Source organism: Arachis stenosperma, chromosome 3 (genome assembly GCF_014773155.1).
Source record: "Arachis stenosperma cultivar V10309 chromosome 3, arast.V10309.gnm1.PFL2, whole genome shotgun sequence".
Taxonomy (NCBI): Eukaryota; Viridiplantae; Streptophyta; class Magnoliopsida; order Fabales; family Fabaceae; genus Arachis; species Arachis stenosperma.
In genome coordinates, this window is record NC_080379.1 from 110,442,492 (window position 1) to 110,463,390 (window position 20,899).

Consider the following 20,899-nt stretch of genomic DNA (forward strand, 5'->3'; position numbering starts at 1 on the left):
CTTAATCATACTCCATCATTGTCCTCTCTCTCTGCCAAGCCAATTACCACTAATCACAGCTAAACTCCAAGCATAACCTCCAAACTTACTTTCTTATTCCCAAACCTTCGAATTTCTATATAACTTGCTGTTATAAAATCTTTGACTAGTTAATCAAAACTCTCTTCATTTTTAGAAGTCAAATGAGTTTGAAATAACAAGTTAACAAAATCATAAGAATCCACTTTTCTTTAATAATCTATAAAAGCATTTGAAGCACATCTCTTTTGTTAAAGTTACTCAAATAAAAAATCATTTTCAAAACCATAACCACCACTCTTTCAAATTCTTGGAAAAATTTCGACAGCACCTCCCCTAAAAACTGGAGTTTACCACCCGTCATGAGTTCCCTCAAAGCAATCTTAGCACAACATCAACATTTCAATTTAAGGGCTTCCAAACTTATCCTTTGAAAACAATCATTATAAATCTTGATCTAAATCCAAGATCACCATGACCAATTATTATAGTACTCGTCTCTCAAACATGACGACTTACACTCAATCATCATTTAAATCCAGTTACGCATCAATGATAATTTCCTTATCTGTTTCAGAACCATCAAAGCTCGTAGCCGCAATCAATTCCAATTATTTGGGGATCATTACTTGCAGTAACCCACTAAACCCTTCGAGAATTCAAATTTAAGATATTATAGTAAACTTTTACAGCTCCTATTCGTAGCTATCCTGTGTTACTGCTTCTGCAAGTCTCCGCTGCGTTACTCTGATTTCTCGTCTGGTACTAGTTCTATCACTTATTTTCTCAAGTACTAAACCACAATTTAGCATGACTGACATTCACTGGATTTCAATCTATGATAGCCAAAACCAAATACCAACTTAATCGTACTCAGAACACGTTGTTACCGATCTTTCACTTACCTCTTTTCAAACCGTTGGATCTAGCGGTATCAGATAAACCCCATTTTTAGGGTTTATCTTGTGTTAAATTTAGAGGGTTTTGTCAACTTGTCTCCCATTTATTCACTAAAATAGCATGATTTTGTAAATTCTCCTTTAATTGTGCTTAAGAGTGAAAACATACTTTTTGGGTCTTAAACTAGCTAAATTTAATTCACCTTGATTTCATTAGATGCCTTGATATGTTTGTTAAGTGATTTCAGGTTTAAGAGGCAAAGATTGAAATTGAGGGAATGAAGAAAAAGCATGTAGAAATGGAGAGCTCATGAAGAAATGAAGGAATCGCAAAGCTGTCAAGCCCGACCTCTTCGTACTTAATCAATCATAACTTGAGCTAAAGAGGTCCAAATGAGGCGGTTTCAGTTGCGTTGAAAAGCTAACATCCGGGGCTGTAAAATGATATTAGATTTGTCATAGTTGCAACGCATTTAGGGATGTACGCATACACGTCGATGCTGCACGTGACTCACTTAAAGGTAACTCATGGCCAGCGATTTTTGAAGCATATTGGACCCAATTCAACTCATTTCTGATGCTATTTAACTCAAGGATTAAAGCAGAATGAACAAGTTAGTTACCAATTAGTTTAGTTTTAGTTTAGAGTTAGTTTCTAGAGAGAGAAGCTCTCTTTTCTCTCTAGAATTAGGATTAGAATTAGGTTTAATTCTTCTCTAGATCTAGGTTAAATTCATGCTTTGATTTACTTTTCCTTTATCAATTCTTGCTCCTCCACTCTTTCTCTCTCTAGTTTTGTACTTTAATTCTTGTAATTTTTTACTTTTATGTTGATGCACTCTTGTTCTTCTATTTCTCTTTTAATGCAATTTATGATTCATGTTCCTTTATTGTTGATTTGATTTGTTGATTGTCAATTTCTTGCTATTAGTAATTGTAGATTTACTTTTTTTACAATTTTATCTTACCTTCCTTTGATGCCTTCCAAGTGTTTGATTAAACGCTTGAAAAGATGCTAGTGTAGATTTTTCTCCACTCGGCTTAGGTTGAATGATTGGAGACTCTTGAGTTATCAAACTCTTTTGTTGATTGATACTTAGAGGTTGCTAATTGATTTGAATTCCAATAAGGCTAGTCTTTCCTTAGGAGTTGACTAGGACTTGAGGAATCAAATTGTTTCATCCACTTGACTTTCCTCCATAGTTAGAGGTTAACCAAAGTGGGAGCAATGAACAATTCTCATCACAATTGATAAGGATAACTAAGATAGGATTTCTAGTTCTCATACCTTGCCAAGAGCTTTCATAGTTATTAGTTTATCTCCTTCACAATTTACAATTCTAGTCTCTTATTCCAAAAACCCAAAAACATACCTCTAACCAATAACAAGAACACCTTATTGCAATTTCTATGGAGAACGACCCGAGGTTTGAATACTTCGGTTTATATTTTTAGGGGTTTGTTACTTGTGACAACCAAATTTTTAAATGAAAGGATTATTGTTGGTTTAGAAACTATACTTGCAACGAGGATTCATTTGTGAATTCTATATCACACAAAAGTCTGATTTATCAAGATGGCGCCGTTGTCGGGGAGTTGCAAATGTGCCCTTGTTATTGGTTATTGTACATATGTTAATATTGTGAATAGTTTGCTCTTTTGTTGATTTGCTTGTTTGAGTTGGTAGTTAGATTTTATCTCCTTGTTTTTGTGCATTTGATTTTGTCTTTGCTATCATGAAGTCTCATCCTTTTGGCTATGAGTTTGATTACAACTATGTGGTAGGAAGTGGAGATTACAATGAGGATATGCATCAAGGATGGAACAATCAAAGGTGGGAGGAGCCTCAAGCTTATGGATAACCTTCTTGGCAATAACCTCCTCTAGTTTCTTATAGGTATAATCCCACTCCTAATGCATATCAATCCGATAGCTATGATGGACCCCCTTGTGATTACCAACAAGCCCCACCATATGCTTATGAACCTTATCCTCAATATAATCCTCAACCATACTCACAAGCTTCATTTTGCCAAACACCTCCATATGACCCCAATTCATACCCACCACACCAACTACCTTTTGAGCTATATGAACCATATATGGAGCCACCACAACATCAACACTTCCAAGAGCCACCCCCTCCATACTATTACCAAGATGAAACCTCCAATATAGGAAAATCTTCAACCAGAAGATGAATTATACCTTCCACCACAACCTTTCATGGAGGAACATTCATGTCTATCGATCCAAGAGCCATATGATCCTAATCATGTTATCCAAGCAGAACAAGAGTCAAGGGATCATCTCAACGAAGCATTGGATCAATTTCAAGCAACCATGGAGTGTGTTGTGCAACAAGTGGAAAAAATGGAGAGTGTTGAACCGCCACAATCCCACCAAGAAGAACTACCTTCCTATTATGAACCCTTTCTCCAAAACAATGAACCCTCCTATCCACCTCAAGCCCCAATAGACAATGAGTTTCTCACTTTGCTACTTCAAGAACAAGAAGAGGTGAAAAGGGAAGCACAAAACTTCATGGCTGCCTTAGATGAGGAGGTTAACCGGTTAGCATCCCATTGTTTGAATACTCAAGAAACTCCCATGGCTACATGCGAAGAATCCAAGGAAGAGCATAGCATGAAGGAGAGATTGGAAACTCCGGTGGGAAATGAGGGAAGTTGCTTTGTGTTGGAACAATTGGAGAAAGCTATGATTATTAAAGAAAAGGAAGAAGTGGTTGAAGATTTAGGAGATGCAGAGTCTCCATGGGAATTTAAGGTCATAGAAGAGCCCTCCAACAAGGTTGAAGTTGATGTTTAGGAGGAAAGTGCACATCCTCCAAGGCATATTCCAAATGAAGAATTGGATGGGATAGAGCAAGAATTGAGTTCCCTTGGAATTGAAGATCAAGCATCAAATCCTAGTGGCGAAGAATTCCTTGAACTTAAAGAATCTTCTCCCGATGGGATAGAAAGTAATATGGAGGTAAATCTCTCTCATCCTCCCATTTATGATTTGAGTAAAGGAAAAGAGTTAGATAAAATTTTTGAACAAAGGATTAAGATTAGGAAATATTGTGGAGAGGTGGATATCCTTAGAAAAAGGGGGATGGAATATGCTTTATCAAGACATTTGGAAGCTCCTTTGCCTAGGTTGTCATCAACTTTTACATTTGAGTTGGTGAAATTTATCTCTATTAGTTTTATTATCCCACTCGAATATGGCTTGCTTGAAACGAATGGTCAACTTAGAGAGCTTTGTGGAGTGATGCGTAAGAGAAGAGTGTTTAGTGGTTGGAGTTGCAAATCAAGACTAATTTTGATTGATACTTCAAGGATTAGATGTAAGGATTGGGTTAGTGCCCAATTGAATGGGTCTAGAAGGAGAGTTTGGTATTACCTTGAGAATTCCTCTTACTTATCACCCGGATGGATTAATGATGATCAACCACAAGACGGGTGTGAAAATAAAGTGTGGGATCCCGGATTACGCGATGAGGATCCAATTTGGGAGCTCCTAACTTATGCGGAACTCAATCAAGCTTGGAATCATTATTTTTGAATAATAGGGCACAATGGAGAACCAAGCATTGGTGGAAGTTCCAAGAAGAATTTAAGCAGAAGCCACCTTGATGGGAGCTCCTCATAAGTCCAACTTAAGGACAATAAACAAAAGTGCTAGGTGGGAGACACCCTACCATGGTAAATTCTTTTCATTTTTTTCTGTTGTAAAAATTTGTAAAGTTGGTTTAATTTCATGTTTTGTTTGTTTTGTTTAGTTTAATTAGTAGTTTAGTATGTTAAATAAGGTTTTATGGTATTTTGGTAGCTGTTTGGAGGTTTGGGATGCTTGGTTTGGTGCAAAAACATGAAAAAATTTTGAAAAACAGAGCACCAACCCACGCATATGCGCCATGCACGCGTACGCATGCCCCACGCATTTTCGCCCATCTACGCGCACGCGTGCTTTACGCGTACGCATGGATCAAGAAGTATCATCCCTCCATACATCAACCCGAGAGTTGTGCCTACATCGCACGAGTTTTGTGCCTCTCGCACAAACCAACCCATGCACAAGTGTGAAGGACGCGTACGCATCGATCCTCTCGGACACCACCCTCGCGCACGCGTACGCGTGGATCGCCTTATTCCACCCACCTTCTTTTCTCATCTCCTTTCCATTTTTTCCTTCTTCTTTCTTTCTACCTTTCTTCTTCTCTCCTCTCCCTTTCTTAGTTTAGTCTTTACCTTCCGTAAAAAAAGAGTTATTTTTCTCATCTTCTATTTTCTTTTATTTATTGCATTTGCATACTTTTATTCATTGAATTTTCATTTTGTTTTTATAGCTTGTTGTTATTTTCTCATCAATTGTAGCAACCCGTCCACCTTGCTCTTCTTTGCATGCACCGAGGACGGAGCAATCTTTAAGTGTGGGGAGGTTGTCCGACCGATCTTCATGGGTAGCAACTTCCTTTTCAACACCAATGTTAGCTAGTTGTTGCACTGCATGATAGGTTGCATGTTAGTTAGAATTTGTACACATTTTTACCACTTCTTTCTTATTAGGACTACTTTGTTAGGGTGATAATTGACTTTCCAAGAAACTGTCTTTAGGGCACCCCACCAATTTGAAAAATAAATTTTTGTTGAACTTACTTGAAGAATGTATTTTGGAACATGGTTTTGAGATAAGAACACAAGAAAGTGAGTTTTGAGCCTAATGGTGTGGTTACATCTTATAACCACTTATTTTCCTTCTTGTGTGCAATTGTTCTCTTTCTATGATTGTGATCCTTGATTTGCTTAATTCTATATGTCTAATTATTTCTTGTATTCATGCATTTACATGATTGAGGCCATTATTCCATTAGCTCACTTACCCACATGGCCTACCTTTTACTCTCCATTGTTAACTAATTTTGAGCCTACGCTTAACCCGATTGTTCTCTATTTTAGCACATTACAAGCCTAAAGCGAAAAATAATAAATGTCCCTTGTTTGGATCTTTGATTAGCTTAGGCTAGTGAGAGTGTTTATTATTCAAGTTTGGGAACATTGGTTAGGATAAAAGGGTGTTTTGTATTTCTATATTTGGGAATCAGGTGCATCCTCATGTATTGATTAAATGTATAGACCTTATGCATTGATGTTCTTGTATATAGTTTGAAAAAAATAAAAGAAAAAATGTTAAAGAAAAAATAAAAAAATATATGAATAAGAAAAAAATATAGAAAAAATAAAAGAAAAAAAGCAATAAAAGGGGACAAAATGCCCCAAATTAAAGATTAATAAAGATCAATGAATATGTGTGGTACTCAAAAGAAAATGCATGAGTATGTGAAAAAGTGAAGAATGGGTAGTTAGGTTAGCTTTGAATTTGTATAGGTTGTTATATAGGTTAGGTGAGAAAGTCTAGATTAATCAAAGATTCATATTCTAGTCCACTTAACCATATATATAACCCTACCTTGACCCTAGCCCTATTACAACCTATGAAATGACCTCATGATGAATGTATGCATGCATTGAATAATTGTTGATTGTTAGATGAAAAAAAATCTTGAAAAGCATGATTAGGGAAGAATTGAGAGAATCAACCCTATACACTCGAGCGACTAGAGTGCAAACATTTCCAGTGAGGGTTCGATGCTCAATTCCTTGATTTCCGGCTTTCATGAGCATTCTTCTTGCAAGTCTATTTGAACTTCTTTTTATACTTGAATTGGTAGGATTCATGAATCATCATATGACCTTAGCCCTACCTGTTTATACATTCTCTTGGAGAATTGATTTACTTTTAACCAAGTAGGAAGAATCATTTGGCATTTAGCTACATTCATTTAGATAGGATGCATATAGTTTCTTTGCATTGAATAAATGTTCATACCCCTTTTCTTGTCCTTCTTGATTTTAGCATGAGGACATGCTATTGTTTAAGTGTGGGGAGGTTGATAAACCCCATTTTTAGGGTTTATCTTGTGTTAAATTTAGAGGGTTTTGTCAACTTGTCTCCCATTTATTTACTAAAATAGCATGATTTTGTAAATTCTCCTTTAATTGTGCTTAAGAGTGAAAACATGCTTTTTGGGTCTTAAAATAGCTAAATTTAATTCACCATGATTCTATTAGATGCCTTGATATGTTTGTTAAGTGATTTCAGGTTTAGGAGACAAAGATTGGAATTGAGGGAATGAAGAAAAAGCATGTAGAAATGGAGAACTCATGAAGAAATGAAGGAATCGCAAAGCTGTCAAGCCCGACCTCTTCGTACTTAATCGATCATAACATGTTCTAAAGAGGTCCAACTGAGACAGTTCCATTTGCGTTGGAAATCTAACATCCGGGGATTCAAAATGATATAAGATTTTCTATAGTTGCAACGCGTTTAGAGACGTGTATGCGTGATGTACGCGTACGCATCGATGTTGCATGTGACTCACTTAAAGGGAACTCGTGGCCAGCAATTTCTGAAGCATTTTGGGCTCAATCCAACTCATTTCTGATGCTATTTAACTCAGGGATTGAAGGAGAATGAACAAGTTAGTTACCAATTAGTTTAGTTTTAGTTTAGAGTTAGTTTCTAGAGAGAGAAGCTCTCTCTTATCTCTAGAATTAGGACTAGAATTAGGTTTAATTATTCTCTAGATCTTGGTTTAATTCATGCTTTGATTTACTTTTTCTTTATCAATTCTTGCTCCTCCACTCTTCCTCTCTCTAGTTTTGTACTTTAATTATTGTAATTCTTTACTTTTATGTTGATGCACTCTTGTTCTTCTATTTCTCTTTTAATGCAATTTATGATTCATGTTCCTTTATTGTTGATTGTCAATTTCTTGCTATTAGTAATTATGGATTTACTTTTCTTGCAATTTTCTCTTACCTTCCTTTGATGCCTTCCAAGTGTTGGATTAAATGCTTGAAAGGATGCTAGTGTAGATTTTTCTCCTCTTGGCTTAGGTTGAATGATTGGAGACTCTTGAGTTATCAAACTCTCTTGTTGATTGATACTTAGAGGTTGCTAATTGATTTGAATTCCATTAAAGCTAGTCTTTCCTTAAAAGTTGACTAGGACTTGAGGAATCAAATTGATTCATCCACTTGACTTTCCTCCAAAGTTAAAGGTTAACCAAAGTGGGAGCAATGAACAATTCTCATCACAATTGATAAGGATAACTAAAATAGGATTTCTAGTTCTCATACCTTGCCAAGAGCTTTCATAGTTATTAGTTTATCTCCTTTGCAATTCACAATTCTAGTCTCTTATTCCAAAAACCCCAAAACATACCTCTAACCAATAACAAGAACACCTTATTGAAATTCCTAAGGAGAACGACTCGAGGTTTGAATACTTCGGTTTATATTTTTAGGGGTTTGTTACTTGTGACAACTAAATTTTTGTATGAAAGGATTATTGTTGGTTTAGAAACTATACTTGCAACGAGGATTCATTTGTGAATTCTATACCACACAAAAGTCCGATTCATCAAAATGGCGCCGTTGCTTGAGAGTTGCAAATGTGCATTTGTTATTGGTTATTGTACATATGTTAATATTGTGAATAGTTTGCTCTTTTGTTGATTTGCTTGTTTGACTTGGTAGTTAGATTTTATCTCTTTGTTTTTGTGCATTTGTTTTGGTCTTTGCTATCATGAACTCTCATCCTTTTGGCTATGAGTTTGGTTATAACTATGTTGTAGGAAGTGGAGATTACAATGAGGATATGCATTAAGGATGGAACAATCAAAGGTGGGAGGAGCCTCAAGCTTATGGACAACCTTCTTGGCAACAACCTCCTCCGGTTTCTTATAGGTATAATCCCGCTCCTAATGCATATCAATCCGATAGCTATGATGGACTCCTTGTTGTTACCAACTAGCCCCACTATATGCTTATGAACCTTATTCTTAACATAATCCTCAACTATACTTACAAGCCTCATTTTGCCAAACACCTCCATATGTCCCCAATTCATACCCACTACACCAACCACCTTTTGAGCCATATGAACCATATATGGAGCCACCACAATATCAACACTTCCAAGAGCCACCCCCTCCATACTATTACCAAGATGAGACCTCCAATGTATGAAAATCTTCAACCACAAGACGAATTCTACCTTCCACTACAACCTTCCATGGAGGAACATTCATGTCCATCGATCCAAGAGCCATATGATCCTAATCATGTTATCCAAGTGGAACAAGAGTCAAGGGATCATCTCAAGGAAGCATTGGATCAATTTCAAGCAACCATGGAGTGTATTGTGCAACAAGTGGAAAAAGTGGAGAGTGTTGAACCACCACAATCTCACCAAGAAGAACCACCTTCCTATTATGAACTCTTTCTCCAAAACAAAGAACCCTCCTATCCACCCCAAGCCCTAATAGATTATGAGTCTCTAACTTTGCTACTTCAAGGACAAGAGGAGGTGAAAAGGGAAGTACAAAACTTCACGGCCACCTTGGATGAGGTGGTGAACCGGTTAGCATCCCAATGTTTGAATACTCAAGAAACTCCCATGGCCACGTGTGAAGAATCCAAGGAAGAGCATAGCATGAAGGAGAGATTGGAAACTCTGGTGGAAAATGAGGGAATTTGCTTTGTGTTGGAACAATTGGAGGAAGCTATGATTGTTGAAGAAAAGGAAGAAGTGGTTAAAGATTTAGGAGATGCGGAGTCTCCATGGGAATCTAAGGTCATAGAAGATCCCTCCAACAAGGTTGACGTTGATGTTAAGGAGGAAAGTACACATCCTCCATGGCATATTCCATATAAAGAATTGGATGGGATAGAGCAAGAATTGAGTTTCCTTGGAATTGAAGATCAAGCATCAAATCCTAGTGGCGAAGAATCCCTTGAACTTAAAAAATCTTCTCCCGATTAGATAGAAAGTAATATGGAGGTAAATCTCTCTCATCCTCCCATTTATGATTTGAGTAAAGAAAAAGAGTTAGATAAAATTGTTGAACAAACGATTAAGATTAGGAAATATTGTGGAGAGGTGGAGATCCTTAGAAAAAGGGGGATGGAATACGCTTTATCAAGACATTTGGAAGCTCCTTTGCCTAGGTTGTCATCAACTTTTACATTTGAGTTGGTGAAATTTATCTCTATTAGTTTTATTATCCCACTCGAATATGGCTTTCTTGAAACGGATGGGCAACTTAGAGTGCTTTGTGGAGTGAAGCGTAAGAGAAGAGTGTTTAGTGGTTGGAGTTGCAAATCAAGGCTCATTTTGATTGATACTTCAAGGATAAGATGCAAGGATTGGGCTAGTGCCCAATTGAATGGGTCTAGAAGGAGAGTTTGGTATTACCTTGAGAATTTCTCTTGCTTACCACCCGGATGGATTAATGATGATCAACCACAAGACGGGTGTGAAAATAAAGTGTGGGATCCCGGATTACGCGATGAGGATCCAATTTGGGAGCTGCTAACTTGTGCGGAACTCAATCAAGGCTTGGAATCATTATTTTTGAAAAATAGGGCACAATGGAGAACCAAGCATTGGTAGGAGTTCCAAGAAGAATTTAAGCAGAAGCCACCTTGATGGGAGCTCCCTATAAGTCCAACTTAAGGACAATAAACAAAAGTGCTAGGTGGGAGACACCCTACCATGGTAAATTCTTTTCATTTTTTTCTGTTGTAAAAATTAGTAAAGTTGGTTTAATTTCATGTTTTGTTTGTTTTGTTTAGTTTAATTAGTAGTTTAGTATGTTAAATAAGGTTTTATGGTGTTTTGGTAGCTATTTGGAGGTTTGGGATGCTTGGTTTGGTGCAAAAACATGAAAAAATTTTGAAAAACAGAGCACCAACCCACGCATATGCGCCATGCACGTGTACGCATGCCCCACGCATTTTCACCCATCTACGCGCACACGTGCTTTACGCATATGCGTGGATGAAGAAGTATCATTCCTCCATACATCAACCCGAGAGTTGTGCCTACATCGCACGAGTTTTGTGCCTTTGGCACAAACTAACCCATGCGCAAGCGTGAAGGACGCGTACGCATCGATCCTCTCGGACACCACCCTCGCGCACGCATACAGCACGCGTACGCGTGGATCGCCTTATTCCACCCACCTTCTTTTCTCATCTCCTTTCCATTTTTTCCTTTTTCTTTCTTTCTACCTTTCTTCTTCTCTCCTCTCCCTTTCTTAGTTTAGTCTTTACCTTCCGTAAAAAAAGAGTTATTTTTCTCATCTTCTATTTTCTTTTGTTTATTGCATTTGCATACTTTTATTCATTGAATTTTCATTTTGTTTTTATAGCTTGTTGTTATTTTCTCATCAATTGTAGCAACCCGTCCACCTTGCTCTTCTTTGCATGCACCGAGGACGGAGCAATCTTTAAGTGTGGGGAGGTCGTCCGACCGATCTTCATGGGTAGCAACTTCCTTTTCAACACCAATGTTAGCTAGTTGTTGCACTGCATGATAGGTTGCATGTTAGTTAGAATTTGTACACATTTTTACCACTTCTTTCTTATTAGGACTACTTTGTTAGGGTGATAATTGACTTTCCAAGAAACTGTTTTTAGGGCACCCCACCAATTTGAAAAAAAAATTTTTGTTGAACTTACTTGAAGAATGTATTTTGGAACATGGTTTTGAGATAAGAACACAAGCAAGTGAGTTTTGAGCCTAATGGTGTGGTTACATCTTATAACCACTTATTTTCCTTCTTGTGTGCAATTGTTCTCTTTCTATGATTGTAATCCTTGATTTGCTTAATTCTATATGTCCAATTATTTCTTGTATTCAGGCATTTACATAATTGAGGCCATTATTCTATTAGCTCACTTACCCACATGACCTACCTTTTACTCTCCATTGTTAACTAATTTTGAGCCTATGCTTAACCCGATTGTTCTCTATTTTAGCACATTACAAGCCTAAAGCGAAAAATAATAAATGTCCCTTGTTTGGATCTTTGATTAGCTTAGGCTAGTGAGAATGTTTATTATTCAAGTTTGGGGAGGTTTGGGAACATTGGTTAGGATAAAAGGGTGTTTTGTATTTCTATATTTTGGAATCAGGTGCATCCTCATGTATTGATTAAATGTATAGACCTTATGCATTGATGGTCTTGTATATAGTTTGAAAAAAATAAAAGAAAAAATGATAAAAAAAAATAAAAAAATATATGAATAAGAAAAAAATATAGAAAAAATAAAAGAAAAAAAAAGCAATAAAAGGGGACAAAATGCCCCAAATTAAAGATTAATAAAGATCAATGCATATGTGTGGTAATCAAAAGAAAATGCATGAGTATGTGAAAAAGTGAAGAATGGGTAGTTAGGTTAGATTTGAATTTGTACAGGTTGTTATATAGGTTAGGTGGGAAAGTCTAGATTAATCAAAGATTCAAATTCTAGTCCACTTAACCATATATATATAACCCTACCTTGACCCTAGCCCTATTACAACCTATGAAATGACCTCATGATGAATGTACGCATGCATTGAATAATTGTTGATTGTTAGATGAAAAAAAATCTTGAAAAGCATGATTAGGGGAGAATTGAGAGAATCAACCCTATACACTCGAGCGACTAGAGTGCAAACACTTCCAGTGAGGGTTCGATGCTCAATTCCTTGATTTTCGGCTTTCATGAGCATTCTTCTTGCAAGTCTACTTGAACTTCATTTTTATACTTGAATTGGTAGGATTCATGAATCATCATATGACCTTAGCCCTACCTGTTTATACATTTTGGTGGAGAATTAATTTACTTTTAACCAAGTAGGAAGAATCATTTGGCATTTAGCTACATTCATTTAGATAGGATGCATATAGTTTCTTTGCATTGAATAAATGTTCATACCCCTTTTCTTGTCCTTCTTGATTTTAGCATGAGGACATGCCATTGTTTAAGTGTGGGGAGGTTGATAATTCCCATTTTTAGGGTTTATCTTGTGTTAAATTTAGAGGGTTTTGTCAACTTGTATCCCATTTATTTACTAAAATAGCATGATTTTGTAAATTCTCCTTTAATTGTGCTTAAGAGTGAAAACATGATTTTTGGGTCTTAAAACAGCTAAATTTAATTCACCATGATTCTATTAGATGCCTTGATATGTTTGTTAAGTGATTTCAGGTTTAGGAGGCAAAGATTGGAATTGAGGGAATGAAGAAAAAGCATGTAGAAATGGAGAACTCATGAAGAAATGAAGGAATCGCAAAGCTGTCAAGCCCGACCTCTTCGCACTTAATCGATCATAACATGTGCTAAAGAGGTCCAAATGAGACAGTTCCATTTGCGTTGGAAATCTAACATCCGGGGATTCAAAATGATATAAGATTTTCTATAGTTGCAACGCGTTTAGAGACGTGTATGCGTGATGTACGCGTACGCATCGATGTTGCATGTGACTCACTTAAAGGGAACTCGTGGCCAGCAATTTCTGAAGCATTTTGGGCTCAATCCAACTCATTTCTGATGCTATTTAACTCAGGGATTGAAGGAGAATGAACAAGTTAGTTACCAATTAGTTTAGTTTTAGTTTAGAGTTAGTTTCTAGAGAGAGAAGCTCTCTCTTATCTCTAGAATTAGGACTAGAATTAGGTTTAATTCTTCTCTAGATCTTGGTTTAATTCAAGCTTTGATTTACTTTTTCTTTATCAATTCTTGCTCCTTCACTCTTTCTCTCTCTAGTTTTGTACTTTAATTATTGTAATTCTTTACTTTTATGTTGATGCACTCTTGTTCTTCTATTTCTCTTTTAATGCAATTTATGATTCATGTTCCTTTATTGTTGATTTGATTTGTTGATTGTCAATTTCTTTCTACTAGTAATTATAGATTTACTTTTCTTGCAATTTTCTCTTACCTTCCTTTGATGCCTTCCAAGTGTTTGATTAAATGCTTGAAAGGATGCTAGTGTAGATTTTTCTCCTCTTGGCTTAGGTTGAATGATTAGAGACTCTTGAGTTATCAAACTCTCTTGTTGATTGATACTTAGAGGTTGCTAATTGATTTGAATTCCATTAAAGCTAGTCTTTCCTTAGGAGTTGACTAGGACTTGAGGAATCAAATTGATTCATCCACTTGACTTTCCTCCAAAGTTAAAGGTTAACCAAAGTGGGAGCAATGAACAATTCTCATTACAATTGATAAGGATAACTAAGATAGGATTTCTAGTTCTCATACCTTGCCAAGAGCTTTCATAGTTATTAGTTTATCTCCTTTGCAATTTACAATTCTAGTCTCTTATTCCAAAAACCCCAAAACATACATCTAACCAATAATAAGAACACCTTATTGAAATTCCTAGGGAGAACGACTCGAGGTTTGAATACTTCGGTTTATATTTTTAGGGGTTTGTTACTTGTGACAACTAAATTTTTGTATGAAAGGATTATTGTTGGTTTAGAAACTATACTTGCAACGAGGATTCATTTGTGAATTCTATACCACACAAAAGTCCGATTCATCAAAATGGCGCCGTTACTGGAGAGTTGCAAATGTGCATTTGTTATTGGTTATTGTACATATGTTAATATTGTGAATAGTTTGCTCTTTTGTTGATTTGCTTGTTTGACTTGGTAGTTAGATTTTATCTCCTTGTTTTTGTGCATTTGTTTTTGTCTTTGCTATCATGAACTCTCATCCTTTTGGCTATGAGTTTGGTTATAACTATGTTGTAGGAAGTGGAGATTACAATGAGGATATGCATTAAGGATGGAACAATCAAAGGTGGGAGGAACGTCAAGCTTATGGACAACCTTCTTGGCAACAACCTCCTCCAGTTTCTTATAGGTATAATCCCACTCCTAATGCATATCAATCCGATAGCTATGATGGACCCCTTGTTGTTACCAACCAGCCCCACTATATGCTTATGAACCTTATTCTTAACATAATCCTCAACTATACTCACAAGCCTCATTTTGCCAAACACCTCCATATGACCCCAATTCATATCCACTACACCAACCATCTTTTGAGCCATATGAACCATATATGGAGCCACCACAACATCAACACTTCCAAGAGCCACCCCCTCCATACTATTACCAAGATGAGACCTCCAATGTATGAAAATCTTCAACCACAAGATGAATTCTACCTTTCACTACAACCTTCCATGGAGGAACATTCATGTCCATCGATCCAAGAGCCATATGATCCTAATCATGTTATCCAAGTGGAACAAGAGTCAAGGGATTGTCTCAAGGAAGCATTGGATCAATTTCAAGCAACCATGGAGTGTGTTGTGCAACAAGTGAAAAAAGTGGAGAGTGTTGAACCACCACAATCTCACCAAGAAGAACCACCTTCCTATTATGAACTCTTTCTCCAAAACAAAGAACCCTCCTATCCACCCCAAGCCCTAATAGATTATGAGTCTCTAACTTTGCTACTTCAAGGACAAGAGGAGGTGAAAAGGGAAGTACAAAACTTCACGGCCGCCTTGGATGAGGTGGTGAACCGGTTAGCATCCCAATGTTTGAATACTCAAGAAACTCCCATGGCCACATGTGAAGAATCCAAGGAAGAGTATAGCATGAAGGAGAGATTGGAAACTCTGGTGGAAAATGAGGGAATTTGCTTTGTGTTGGAACAATTGGAGGAAGCTATGATTGTTGAAGAAAAGGAAGAAGTGGTTAAAGATTTAGGAGATGCGGAGTCTCCATGGGAATCTAAGGTCATAGAAGATCCCTCCAACAAGGTTGACGTTGATGTTAAGGAGGAAAGTGCACATCCTCCAAGGCATATTCCATATAAAGAATTGGATGAGATAGAGCAAAAATTAAGTTCCGTTGGAATTGAAGATCAAGCATCAAATCCTAGTGACGAAGAATCCCTTGAAAGGATTATTGTTGGTTTAGAAATTATACTTGCAACGAGGATTCATTTGTGAATTCTATACCACACAAATGTCCGATTCATCAGTATCCCCCCATCGTCGTAGTGAACACACGACCTTGTTGTTGGCCCTTGGTAGTATTCTGGTTGGCCTTCTCAAAATAGTTCCAGGACACGTGTCCAGCGCCTCCATAACTATCGCGAAATCCCAATCCAGCTCATCACGGAAATTTCCGGATGATAGCTTTCACATCACCTATAAGTCATTTCATTCTGAGGTTGCTTTCCATACCTCATCCCTTGGTGATTTTTGTTGTTGTTCCTTCGGGAATTGTCTTGAAATAATCTCTCGTATGGGATTTGGCTTCGTCTTCACTTTCCCCTCAAATGATGAGCAACTAAAGGTTGAATCTGCTCTATTCTCTTTTCTTGCAGTTCACTGTCACTAGGTTTCGAACAATAACTCCGTATAGTTCTCAACACTTTTGATCCCTTAGATATAATCTAACTCGCCTGTGCTGTGTCACTCTTATTCTTAACCTTCAAGAGCCTATATACTCCTCTAAGTTAACTAAATATCACTCAGTCTCAGTGACTAATGGTCCTCGACTAGTCGTCGACTTGGACCCTACGATTACTAACACTTGTCATGCATCACGAATGAATATTACATATTAATGATATACAGGAAAGTCAGAAATTCAATTGCTAGTTTACAATTACCTCGGGTATGAGAATCGAATTCGGTTGCATCCTGGCCTCCTCTGTAGGGACAATTCACTTGTCTCCCACACTTGTAGCATACACCTAATCCCAATCGGCACGGCCTAATTGGGTGATGACTTCTACATCTTTGACAACTCGAAATATCTGAAGCAGCCGCTGTCTGTTTTTCCTTACCGTTCCCTTAGGACTTGATGACTTATCATCTTGTGCAAGTTTTACTTGAAATTTTTATCTGTTTTTGCTTGGTTTTCATCCATTTTTAGGTAAGAAGTAAGTGCTTGGATGAGAAACTCATGCATGTCTTAAACTAATGAAACATTGTTGATTTTATGCATTTTCATGAGATTTTTGCAAGATTTAGTTGATAATATGAATGATGCAAGATTTGATGATTATGCCAAGTCTTTGATGGCATGTTTGATTGATGACAGGTGAAAAAATGAGAGGAAGAAACAAAGAAGGAAGAAGTGCAGGAGAACGCTACGTTCAGTTGATTAATGCTACATTCACAAGTGACACGCACGCGTACAAGGCGCTTTCGCGCAGGATGACATTTTTGAAGATCCACGCGTACGCATGCATGGCGCATACGCGTGGAAGGAAGACCAACGTTCACCAGCAATGAACGCTACGTTCACTTTGAATGAGCGCTTGCGATGCTTTTGAAAATTTGATTTGAAATTTAGCCATCAATGCGCAGGCGTGCATAACGCGCACGTGTGGATGCGACATTTTTGATAAAGCACGCGTTTGTATGGATGAAGCAAAGCGTGGATTTGACATTTTTCAATCCAGGCGTATGCGTGGGTGATGCGTACGCGTGGAATGACATTTCACGATCGCTACGCTCTCAAAGCGAACGCTGTAAGGGGCACGTATACGTGAGCAACGCGTATGCATCGATAAGCCAAGACACTAGGGATGCGCAAGCGTATAGCACGCATACGTGTGGGTGTCTGAATGCTCCATTCTCCAAATGAACACTACGCTCTCCTAGAAGTGAGTTTCTGCTTAAATTAACTTCATTCCAAGCCCATTTGAGCTACAGGCAAGCAAGCCCACTCTGATCACTCAATGAAGACCACAAGGATCATCTAAAATAGGAATTTCAGTTAAATGTAAGTTGTTTTGAATTTCATTTCAATTTGTAGTTTAGGAAATCCTATATAAAGGCATCAGTTTTATTAGGAAAAAAGAGGGGTCCGAGAAAACAGAAGGCTGTATTAGGAGTAGTAGTAGCAGTAGGAGTAGGAGTAGGAGTAGAATAGAATACACTTTTTCTTTTTCTGCAATTTTATATCTCAGCTATATTGAATTTAGTTTACCTTGATTGCAATTTCAATTTCCTGCATCTCTATTACAATTTTCATTTCTATCAATTTTACCTTTCTATTCTTATTGCTTTCAATTTACTTTCATGCAATTTTAAGATTCTGCAATTGTTCTGAGAGCTATGATCTATTGAACCCCAATCATTAGAAGGAGGAGCTCTGTTATGATTCATATGATATAGTGAATTTTTTCTTCTTCTCAATTCAATTGAATAGTGGTACATGGAATCGTGATCTCACGCACTTTCTTCACAACTCTGCGTAACTGACGAGCAAGTGCACTGGGTCGTCCAAGTAATACCTTACGTGAGTAAGGGTCGATCCCACGGAGATTGTCAGCTTGAAGCAAGCTATGGTCATCTTGTAAATCTCAATCAGGCGGATTCAAATGGTTATGGAGTTTTGATAATTAAAAAATAGATAAACATAAAATAAGGATAGAGATACTTATGTAATTCATTGGTGGGAATTTCAGATAAGCATATGGAGATGCATTATTCCTTCTGAATCTCTGCTTTCCTACTGCCTTCATTCAATCATTCATACTCCTTTCCATGGCAAGCTGTATGTTGGGGATCACCGTTGTCAATGGCTACCTCCCGTCCTATCAGTGAAAATGGTCCTCTATGATTTCTATACGGCTAATCAACTGTCAGATTTCTAGTCTCGGATGAAAAATACCAGGCACAGCTACTGCATGGCTAATTAGCTATCGGTTCTCGATCGTGTCAGAATAAGATCCAATGATCCTTTTGCGCACTGTCACTGTGCCCCATAATCGCGAGTTTGAAGCTCGTCATAGTCATCCCTTCGCAGATCTTACTCGGAATACCACAGACAAAGTTTAGACTTTTCAGATCTTAGGAATGCTGCCAATTGTTTCTAGCCTATACCATGAAGGTTCTAATTTCAGATTCAGATGCCCCATTGTCAGAGGGGAAACGATGTGAATCGATGATTAGAGTCCCAAGAGATATGCATTCAAGCTTGTTTTCATGTAGAACGGAAGTGTTTATCAAGCACGCGTTCATAAGTGAGAAGGGTAATGAGTGTCACTTGATCATCACATTCATCATGTTCTTGTGTGCGAATGAATATCTTAAAATAAGAATAAGCTTGAATTGAATAGAAGAACAATAGTACTTTGCATTAATACTCGAGGAATAGCAGAGCTCCACACCTTAATCTATGAGGTGTAGAAACTCCACCATTGGAAATACATAAGCGATAATGGTGTTCATTGGTTTCAGCCCCAGAGAGGGAACCAGAATAACCCAGACTTAGGTCTAAGGACTAAACGTCCGAAAATTCCCAGTACAATAGTAAAAAGTCCACTTTCGGGCAGAAATAAGTAAATGATGCAGAAATCCACTTTCGGGCCCGCTTGGTGTGTGCTTGGGCTGAGCATTGAACCTTTCATGTGTAGAGACTTTTCTTGGAGTTAAACACCAGCTTTTATGCCAGTTTGGGCATTTAACTCCAGCTTTTATCCTGTTTCTGGCGTTTAACGCCAGAATAGGACAGGAAGTTGGTGTTTGTACGCCAGTTTGCATCATCAAAACTCGGGAAAAGTATGGACTATTATATATTACTGGAAAGTTCAGGATGTCTACTTTCCAATGCAATTGAGAGCGTTCTAATTGGGTTTCTGTAGCTCTAGAAAATCCATTTCGAGTGCAGGAAGGTCAGAATCCAACAGCATCTGCAATCCTTTTTCAGCCTCTGAATCAAATTTTTGCTCAGGTCCCTCAATTTTAGCCAGAAAATACCTGAAATCACAAAAAAACACACAAACTCATAGTAAAGTCCAGAAATGTGAATTTTTCTTAAAAACTAATAAAAATATACTAAAAAGTAGCTAGATCCTTCTAAAAACTACCTAAAAATAATGCCAAAAAGCGTATTAATTATCCGCTTATCACAATACCAAACTTAAATTGTTGCTTGCCCCTAAGCAACTGAAAACAAAATAGAATAAAAAGAAGAGAATATACAATGAATCTCACAATATCAATGAAACTTAGTTCCAATTAGATGAGCGGGGCCAGTAACTTTTTGCTTCTGAACAGTTTTGGCATCTCACTTTATCCTTTGAAATTCAGAATGATTGGCATCTATAGGAACTCAGAATTTTAGATAGTGTTATTGGTTCCCTTTGTTCAGTATGTTGATTCTTGAACACAGCTACTTTATAAGTCTTGGCCGTGACCCTAAGCACTTTGTTTTCCAGAATTACCACTACAAGAAAAACACCCATTCAACCACACTTTTTTAAGCTACATTAGAAAAGCGTAGCCTTAGAATAAGCTATGCTTTTTCTCATGGTGCCTTTTTATAAGAAAAAAGGAAACACTATTGAGGCATCACTTCAAAAGCGTCTCCTTAGATATTTTAAATATCACTTATAAAGTGTAGCCAAATCTAAAAAGCTATGGGTACATTTTTTAGACCAAAGGGAGCACTTTTAAAAGGTAACTCATTTGTTAAGCTTTGGGTGCGCTTCACAAGTGTCTTCTAATATTAAAATACAAAATTAAAATACCAAATAAACCCATTCTGTCAGCCACTGCTCCAACCCCCAACCTCATCCTTCTCCTTCCTCCTTTAACTTTCACTTCGATTCGTTATCCTGAGTCTGTGCCTCGCAATGCCGCGTCTGGAGAAATCAATGAAGCCGTCGCACGAATGAGGCGGTGCCTCCAGGGATTCGGACGAGCCCTCTAACAATCTCTGGGTTGGGAATCTAGTACCGGACGTAACCGATGCCGATCTGATGACCTGTTCATGCAATCCGGCGCCATGAACAGTGTTACCTCTTACTCGGCGCATAGCTACACGTTCGTGTACTTCAACAAGGCTGCGAAGAATGCTCTCCAAGGGTTCTCCCTGCACGGTAATTCCTTAAAGATCGAGTTTGGCAGTCTGGTTTCTTCTCATCTTCTTTGTGCTCTGTTAGGGTTCATGTATTCTTATTCTTATTGTTTTTATTGTTGCAATATGAACTGTTTTATTATTGTTAAATTCCTATTTTTGACTCTTTAAATTGCTCAATTAATGTTTTTGTTCTATCTTTTGGCTTGCATTTAATAATGTCTCAAAT